Source organism: Oryctolagus cuniculus, chromosome 18 (assembly GCF_051225735.1).
Source record: "Oryctolagus cuniculus isolate XC-2025 breed Fujian yellow rabbit chromosome 18, ASM5122573v1, whole genome shotgun sequence".
Lineage (NCBI taxonomy): Eukaryota > Metazoa > Chordata > Mammalia > Lagomorpha > Leporidae > Oryctolagus > Oryctolagus cuniculus.
In genome coordinates, this window is record NC_142884.1 from 22,118 (window position 1) to 32,099 (window position 9,982).

A 9,982-nucleotide genomic window follows, 5' to 3' on the forward strand; every position below is an offset into this window, starting at 1 on the left:
AAAGTTCAAGGCCAGTATGCAAAAGTTATTTGATTTGGTCTACATCGCCAATGATATATAAGAAAAATTGAAATTTGAAAACTGCAATATGAAAATGTTAAAAAGTAATACCTTCAGCAATTCCACTGCATAAAATGGAGGTCCTTCAAGCAAAAAATCCTTAAAAGGTATAAATATGTATTCAGGAAACCTTGAAACACTGTTCAAAGAAATCAAATTGGGCCAGCGCCACAGTTCAATAGGCTAATCCTCTACCTGTGGCGCCGGCATCCCGGGTTCTAGTCCCAGTCGGGGTGCCGGTTCTGTCCCACTTGCTCCTCTTCCAGTCCAGCTCTCTGCTGTGGCCCAGGAAGGCAGTGGAGGATGGCCCAGATCCTTGGGCCCTGCACCTGCATGGGAGACCAGGAGGAAGCACCTGGCTCCTGGCTTTGGATCAGTGTAGCACGCCGGCCATAACGCCGGCCATAGCAGCCATTTAGGGGGTGAACCAATGGAAGGAAGACCTTTGTCTCTGTCTCCCTCTCACTGTCTAACTCTGCCTGTCCAAAAAAATCAAGTTAAATACAGATCAAGGCAAATATTCATTATTCATTGGACAACTCAATGTTGTTAAATTCTTTTTTAATTTTTTTAAATATTTTATTTATTTATTTATTTATTTATTTGAAAGTCAGAGTTATACACAGAAAGGAGAGGCAGAGGGGGGGTCGAGAGAGAGAGAGAGCGAGGTCAAGAGAGAGAGAGAGGTCTTCCATCCATTGGTTCACTCCCCAGATGGCCACAAAGGTCAGAGCTGTGCCAATCCAAAGCCAGGATCCAGGAGCTTCTTCCTGGTCTCCCACACAAGTTCAGGGGCCCAAGACTTTGGCCATCTTCCACTGCTTTCCTAGGCCATAGCAGAGAGTTGGATCAGAAGTGGAGCATCCGGGTCTCAAACCAGCGCCCATATTGGGATGTCTGCAACACAAGTGGTGGCTTAACCTGCTACACTACAGTATTGGCCCCCTTTTTTAATTTTTTAAAAGATTTATTTATTTATTTATTTATTTATTTATTTGAAAGGCAGAGTTACAGAGAGAGCCAGAGAGAGAAAGAGAGAGAGATCTTCCATCTGGGGGTTCATTCCCCAAATGGCTGCAACAGCCAGAGCTGGGCCAGGCCAAAGCCAGGAGCCAGGAGCTTCTTCCAGGTCTCCCACGTGGGTTCAGGAGCCCAAGCACTTGGGCCATGTTGCACTGCTTTCCCAGATGCATTAGCAGGGAGTGGAGCAGCTGTGACTCAAACCGGCACCCATAGGGGATGCCAGTGCAGCAGGCGGTGGCTTTATCTGCCACATCACAATGCCGGCCCTGAAAATTCTTTCATCTTTGAAACAGAAACTAAGTGAACCCACAAATTCCCAGGAAACTGTACAAATCCCAGAACAGATGACATTTGCTTGAAGAAGTCCAACTGTGAAAAACTAGCACATCTGGATCGCTGGATCCCAATGGTTAACATGGAGCCATGGTGATGGTGTGAATGAGATGCTAGTGATGGAGTCGACAGATGGTTAAGTAGAGGTGAACGCAGGGCCCCAGACAGACCAGGGCAAAAGCAGCCAACTGTCAACAGGACAAGGCAACTCAACAGAAAAGGAATGTCTGCTCCACAGCTGGTGATGGGACAGCTGGAAATCATGTGGGAAAAAAAACAGACACACACCTTAGAACATTCAACAATTCACTCAAAGTGAACCATGTGCTTATATTTAAAATGTGACCATAAAAATCTTAGAATAAAATGAGTATGAACATGTATTTCATGATAAGTTTCTAAGTGCAAGCCTAAAAGCCAACCCATGGGAGAAAATAATTGACAACGCAGACTTTGTTAGAACTAAAACTCTGCTCTGTGGGGCTGGATGTTGTGGCTCCATGGGTTAAGTCACCACGTGGGATGTCAGAATTTCATGTCCAAGTGCCCAGTCCAGGTCGCAGCTACTCCACGCTTCCAATCCAGATTCCTGCTAAGGCACCTGAGAGGCAGAAGGTGCCCAAGTGCTTGGGTCCCTGTCACCCAAGTGGGAGACCTGGGTGGAGTTTCTGGTTCCTGGCTTCAGCCTGGCCCAGTCCCAACTGTTGCAGGCATTTGGGGAGTGAATCAGCGGATGGAAAAATCTCTCTCTGCCCAGCTGTGTGTGTCAGTCTGCCTTTCAAATAAATAAACCTTTTAAAACTTCTATTCTGAAAATAGTATAAAGCAAACAAGAGGACAAGCCACAGGCTGGGAGAAATCATTAAAACAGGCATACATTGGAAAAACACACTAAGAAGCTGTAAAATCCAACAACAAGAGCAAGCAACCAATTTACAAATGAGGCAGACCTAACAGACACCTCACCAGAGAGGACGTGCAGGTGTCAAACACACACACAAAACAAGGCTCAACATCACTTTCCACAAAGAAGAAGAAAATGCACACAAGGACGTAACCCTGGGCCCTGAAATGCAACAACTGCCGTGAAGGGTGTGGAACGGGAGCTCGAACGAGCTCACCGCTCTGGAAAGCAGCCTGGCGGCTCTCCAAAGCTGAACACGGTCTCACCAGATGATCCAACACTCATGCCCTAAGCATTGAGAAACAGGTTTGAAAAGGGATGTCCAATAACAGCACGCAATTATGCACAGCAGCTCTACTCGTAATGGCCAAACCCTTGAAGCTGTCAGTGGTTCCTCCAATGCGTGGGTGACAAGTACACAGTGCATCCCTGAGGAGTCAACGAGCAGACGGGAGCTCTCTGTGGCTGTCCCTGTGCCACTCAAATAAACAAATGTTTAACACACATCACACACCACCCACGCCTCCCTCCCAGAGTTAACTGGGTGGGGGAGTCTGGCGGTGCAGAGCAGGTGGAAAAACAGCAGCAATGGAAAATCCCCCCTTCAGAAAGCTCCACTGCATGGAAGTTAACAGGAGCTCAGCTACCCGGCTACCCCTGCCCAGGGCACAGGCCGTCCTGCTCTGACAACACTGCCCGAGGGCACAGGCCATCCTGCTCTGACCACACCACCCACCTGAGGGGACAGGCCATCCTGCTCTGACCACACCACCCACCTGAGGGCACAGGCCGTCATGCTCTGACAACACTGCCCGAGGGCACAGGCCATCCTGCTCTGACCACACCACCCACCTGAGGGCACAGGCCGTCCTGCTCTGACCACACCACCCACCTGAGGGCACAGGCCATCCTGCTCTGACCACACCACCCACCTGAGGGCACAGGCCGTCCTGCTCTGACCACACCGCCTAAAGGGACAGGCCATCCTGCTCTGACCACACTGCCCGAGGGCACAGGCCATCCTGCTCTGACCACACCACCCACCTGAGGGCACAGGCCATCCTGCTCTGACCACACCACCCACCTGAGGGCACAGGCCATCCTGCTCTGACAACACTGCCCAAGGGCACAGGCTGTCCTGCTCTGACAACACTGCCCGAGGGCACAGGCCATCCTGCTCTGACCACACCACCCACCTGAGGGCACAGGCCGTTCTGCTCTAACAACACTGCCCGAGGGCACAGGCCGTCCTGCTGTGACCACACCGCCCACCTGAGGGCACAGGCCGTCCTGCTCTGACCACACCACCCACCTGAGGGCACAGGCCATCCTGCTCTGACCACACCACCCACCTGAGGGCACAGGCCGTCCTGCTCTGACTGCACTGCCCGAGGGCACAGGCCATCCTGCTCTGACCGCACTGCCCGAGGGCACAGGCCATCCTGCTCTGACCACACCACCCACCTGAGGGCACAGGCCACCCTGCTCTGACAACACCGCCCGAGGGGACAGGCCATCAACCACACTGCCCGAGGGCACAGGCCATCCTGCTCTGACCACACCGCCTAAAGGGACAGGCCATCCTGCTCTGACCGCACTGCCCGAAGGCACAGGCTGTCCTGCTCTGACCACACCACCCACCTGAGGGCACAGGCCATCCTGCTCTGACCGCACTGCCCGAGGGCACAGGCTGTCCTGCTCTGACCACACCACCCACCTGAGGGCACAGGCCATCCTGCTCTGACTGCACTGCCCGAGGGCACAGGCTGTCCTGCTCTGACCACACCACCCACCTGAGGGGACATGCCGTCCTGCTCTGACAACACCGCCCAAGGGCACAGGCCATCCTGCTCTGACCACACCACCCACCTGAGGGGACCCCATCCTGCTCTGACCACACCCCACCTGAGGGCACAAGCCGTCCTGCTCTGACCACACCGCCCAAGGGCACAGGCCATCCTGCTCTGACCACACCGCCCGAGGGGACAGGCCATCGACCACACTGCCCGAGGGCACAGGCCATCCTGCTCTGACCACACCGCCCGAGGGGACAGGCCATCCTGCTCTGAGCCCATGTGCAGTTCTCACACTGCTTCCTCCAGGACAGGGAAATCTCAACCAAATCGTTCAAACGTGCAAGGGGCCAGCAAGCCCTCCCTGCCTCTCGTAAGACCCTCAGGGAACACTGGGGCTGCCGTCTCTATTCCGGATAAAGTCCTGTAACTCACTGAGCTGCACATGAACAAAACACACACCTCCCCTCCCAGGGAAACTGGCTCAGCCCAGGGAGCCCCTGGCAGAGGCCACCGTGTGGGACACAGGTGACAGGGGCCACCCAGCCATGCTTTCTACCACACAGTGGGAGATGCCGTAGGCACCTGACACAGACACTGCAAGATTCTCCTCCGTGAGCCCCACAGGTGAGGGTGTGTCCGGCAGAGGCCACCGTGTGGGACACAGGTGACAGGAGCCACCCAGCCATGCTCTCTACCACACAGCGGGAGATGTAGGCACCTGACACAGACACTGACAGATTCTCCTCTGCGAGCCCCACAGGTGTAGGGTGTTAGGAGGGGCCGTGCTAGACATGGAGCAGTGTCACGCACTAGGTCAGAGAGGGCAGCAGGGCAGGCTCATGGAGACGCAGCCAGGGAGCACGAGAGGGAATGGGAACACTGATGGAGGAACAGGCCTGCAGCGTGAGGGCGAGCAGAGGCCACAGCCAGGACGGTCGCTCTGGACAGCACTGGTGGTCGCTACATGGGTCAACCCCTGCCCAGCCTGGGACTGACTCCTAGGTGTGCAGACGACATGTGCACAGGGCCAGCCTTACCCACAATCGCCCCGAATGAGAACCAAATGCCCACCCCCGGGGACTAGACAAGTAAACTGCAGTTATCCACACCACGGGGTTCGCTGAGCAATAGAGAGCCGTGGGGCACCAGCAACAGGGACGGAGTATATGACAGCAGCGTCTCCAACACGGGCTGAGGGAGGAGGGGTGAGGAGCACAGGACGCTCGGCCCAGCGGTGCTGTAGTGGAGCTGGCAGAGCCCCGGCCTGCAACGCCGGCATCCCACGTGGGCGCCAGCTTGAGTGCTGGCTGCTGCACTTCCGACCCAGCTCCCTAATGGCCTGGGAAAGCAGAAGATGGCCCAGGTGCTTGGGCCCCTGCACCCACATGGGAGACACAGAGGAAGCTCCTGGCTCCCGGCTTCAGATCAGCCCAGTTCCAGGCATTGCAGCCATTTGAGGAGTGAATCAGCGAATGAAGGGTCTTGCTCTATGTAACTCTGACTTTCAAATAAATAAATCTTAACAACAACAACAACAAAAAAAAAACTCAGCCCTTCTCTGTCGCACCAGGTGCTCCACGTACATTTGCCACACTGGAGGGGGTGCAGGGTGGCTGCTACTCCCTCTCATTTTAAGTCTCCTTGCAGTCTTATTTTTCTGTCATGGGCTTTTCTTTCCTTTTTGGCAAATTAAAATAAGAATTAATTAGAGTGTTTGTGGGAAGAGTGGCTGTTTCAGTTGGATTGGCTCTGAGTCTAACCAAGCAGCACGGATTCCAACAGGAAACGCGGGCTCCTCCCCACAATTCCAACCCCATCCCTCCAAGACCCTAAAACCATCTTCAGGCCTGCAGAGCTGCAAGCACCTAGGGTGGCCAGGGGCGAGTTCCATGGGCCCACAGCGCCATCTGCAGGGCGCGTCATGAAGTCCCACCTCCCACCAGGGACCAGATACGCTCTAGAAATTTTCCTGGAGGTTCCCAGGACAAAGGACATCAGCCAGAGTTCACCGGAAGCCGGACAAGGATCCAGCACACGGCTGCGGGCTGAGTGCAGAGGTCAGGGCCTGAGCACGTGGAACAGGAGAGCAGGGTTATGGGGAAGCCCCTCCTAATGCATCTCACCACCTAAGCTACCCCAACTCAGGGCAGCAGAGTCTGGGAGGAGAACGTGGGTTCCATGTGGGCTCAGACACTGGGGACACTCCATCTCCCAGCGGGCCCGGCGGGCGTCCAACCTAGGGGGACTCCATCTCCCAGCGGGCCGGCGGGCGTCCAACCTTGGGAGACTCCATTTCCCAGATGGCCACGCGGGAATGGCCCTTAAAGGACTCCATCTCCCAGAGGGCCCCGCGGGTGTCCCGCCTCAGACTTCACTCCCCAAAGCCCCGCAGGCGTCCAGCGCCCAGAACTCCGTCTCAGGGGAGGTCCGGAAGGGCCCGTCTCCCAGAGCCTCGTGGGCGCTCCCGCCTCGGACCCCGTCTCCCAGAGCCCCGTGGGCGCCCGCGTCAGACTCCTCCTAGAGCCCAGCGAGCAAGTTTCAAAGGACTCCCATCTCCCAGAGGTCCCCGCCGGCGTCGTGCGTCAGAAGGCTGCGTCGCCCAAAACACCGAGCGAGCGCCCTCCTCAGACTCCATCTCCCAGAGGGCCCCGCGGGAGTCGCGCGACAGAGGAACACCCCCCCTCCGGCGCCTGCCGAAGACTCCATTGCCCAGAGCACCGCGGGCGTCCTCCCTCGGACCCCGTCTCCCAGAGTCCCAGGGCCGCCCGCCTCAGACTCCTCGTAGAGCCCAGCAAGCAACAGCCTCAAAGGACTCCATATCCCAGAGGGCCCCGCGAGTGTCGCGCCTCAAACGTCACTTCCCAGAGCCGCCAATTCCATCTCCAGAGGGCCCCGCGGGCGTCGCGCCTCAAACGTCACTTCCCAGAGCCTCCGACTCCAGCTCCCAGAGGGCCCCGCGGGAGCCGCACGTCAGAGGAACGCCCCCTCTGGCGCCTGCTGCAGACTCCGTTTCCCAGACTACCGCGGGCGTCCATCCTCCAAGGACTCCGTCTCACAGAGGGCCCTGAAGGGGTCTACAAGGACCCCGTCACCCAGAGCCACTCGGGCAGCCGCCTCCAAGTACCCCATCTCCCAGAGCCCCAAGGGCGCCCGCCTCAGACTTCCTATCCCACAGGTCTCCCACGCCCCGAGGGTGAAGCTGATCAGAAAAGGAGGGTTCGCGCGCCCTCTCGTGGCCGTGACTCCGCATGCCCATCCTAGCTTTTCTAGGAAATGAACCAAATCCAGGGTCGTACTCAGACGACCAAAGGCCTCCGTGTTGGAAATTCACGCTGAAGGGGCCGCACTACCCCATGTCTTGTCTGACAGTCGTGACGCAGCAATTACTGTTTGTGAATTATTTGCAAACTATATGGGATGTCATGAATATGACAGTATTCTTAAAAATAAACTCAAAATAGTCCATATGCTGAAATTTGAAATGCAGAAATACACAAATTCTAGAAAAATGTAGACCGGAATCTATGTGGTCTTGGATTTGGCAGGGAGTTCTAACCACAACTCAATTCACCAAAGAATAAAGTTGTGAACATGGACTTCATAAAATTAAGTTTTCTTCTGTGCAAGGCCCTGTTCAGAGAACAAGGAGGGTGCAGAAATGGAGCAGGCACTGAGAGCAGACACTGGTGAAGAGTATGCACTCGGGGCAGGCATTTGGTCGAGTGGTTAAGATGCTCAAGTTCCACATCTGAGTGCCTGGGCTTGATTCTGGGCTCTGGCTCCTGACTCCAGCTTCCTGCTAATGCAGATCCTGGGTGGCCTCAACAGAAGGCGTCAAACTATTTGGTTCCTGGTACCCACGTGAGACAACTGGATTGGGTTCCTGGCCCCCCACCATCTGGGACTGTTGCAGAAACTTCTGGAGTCAACTGGCAGGTGGGAGCTCACTCTCTGTCATTTCTCTTGAAGATGTATATATCAGGGGCTGGCACTGTGGCGGAACAGGTAAAGCCACCGCCTGTCAGGCCGGCATCCCATACAGGTGCAAGTTCAAATCCCGGCTGATCCACTTCCTAACCAGCTCCTTGCTAATGTGCCTGGGAAAGCAGTGGACAATGCCCCAAGTACTTGGGACCCTGCATCCATGGGACCTGGTACTGACATTACAGCCATTTGGGGAATAAAAGGTGGAAGTGCTCGTTCTCTCTCTCTCTCTCTCTCTCTCTCTCTCCCCCCCCTGCCTTTCAAATAAATATTTTTAATGAGTAAGTCAGAATCTACTTATATAGAATAATATGCGAGCATCAGAGTATGGAATGCAAAGGATGACAAGGAATCTGTGTCTCAGGTGTGTGGAAACCCTGACTGCAGGTGGTAGGAGAAGCTGCTTGTCTCAGCCACTCTGGAGATGAGTGGAGTCCACAGACCCCGGGGAAGGAGACTCTCAGGGGTTCTCCCAGGGGAAGAAGGAGGCTCCCGGATCCTGGCTTCGGATCAGCCCAGCTCCAGCCATTGTGATCATTTGGAGAGTGAACCAGCAGATGGAGACTCTCAGGGTTCTTCCAGGGGAAGGAGGCTCTCAGGGTCCCCAGGGGAAGGAGGCTCTAGGTGTAGCATGGCCAAGGAACTCCATCTGGCATGGCAGTCTCAGGTAGAGTGGAGTCATGTGCCCTCTGCCGGCATCTGGGGTCCCCAAAGACCACTACACATTGCTCAGTATCAAAAGAAAGTGGTGAGCGTGCCCCCACCACAGTCCCCCTGAAGCTGTGGATTACTCCTATGGTGGCTCTCTAACATTATGCAATTGGAATTTTCAACAGCACCATAAAAACTTAAGTCCTAAGATATAAATGTAACAAAGTATATACACACATGCACTCAGAAACCTTGAGACATGATAGGGAGGGGTCAGCACCGGGGCTCAGCAGGTCGAGCACTATCTACAGTGCCAGCATCCCACACAGGATCCAGTGTGAGTCCTGGCTAAAGCACCTGGGGAGGCAAAAGATGGCCCAAGTGCCTGGGCCCCTGAAACCCACGTGGTAACCCAGAAGTAGCTCCTGGCCACTGGGGACATTAGGGGAGTGAACCAGCAGATGGAAGATCTGTCTCTCCTTCTCTCTCTCCATAAATATGTTTTTCAAATAAACAAATGAATCTTCATTTTAAAAAAAAAGAAACACTGCTGCAGAACAATCAGAAGGAGTATTAGTAAGTACAGAGCTACTCCTCATGCAGGAGTAGAACAGTGCTTACTGTGAAGACACGACCGTCCCTTCTCATTTGACCTGGAGAATCAGTAGAATCCCAATCACATTCCCAGCGAAGAGGCCAACAAACTGTTTAAAATCCTGGAAAGATGACATAAGACTGAAGAAGAGGGGGACCGACACTGCGGCTTAGCAGATAAAGTCGCTGCCAGCATCGCCAGCATCACCAGCATCCCAGAGAGGCGCCTGCTGGAGTCCCCGCTGCTCCACTTCCAGTCCAGCTCCCTGCTAGTGGTCTGGGAAATCAGCAGAGGATGGCCCGAGTGCTTGGGCCCTGCACCCACGAGGGAGACCAGAAAGAAGCTCCTGGCTCCTGGCTCAGCTCTGGCTGTTTCAGCCACTTGAGAGTGAATCAGTGGATGGAAGAACTCTTTCTCTCTCCCTCCCTCCCTCCCCCCCCCTCCCTCCCTCCCTCCCTCTGGAACTTTCAAATAAATAAATCTTTTATAAAAAAGAAATTATGACAACAGTTGTCATGAAGGAAAAGCTAATTAGAAAATAGGAAGATGGGAATGCACATTATTAAATGGCTAAAATCTTTTAAAAGAAACATTAGCCATTGCAGTAAGAACTTTCATTCATCACTGTCCACTGTC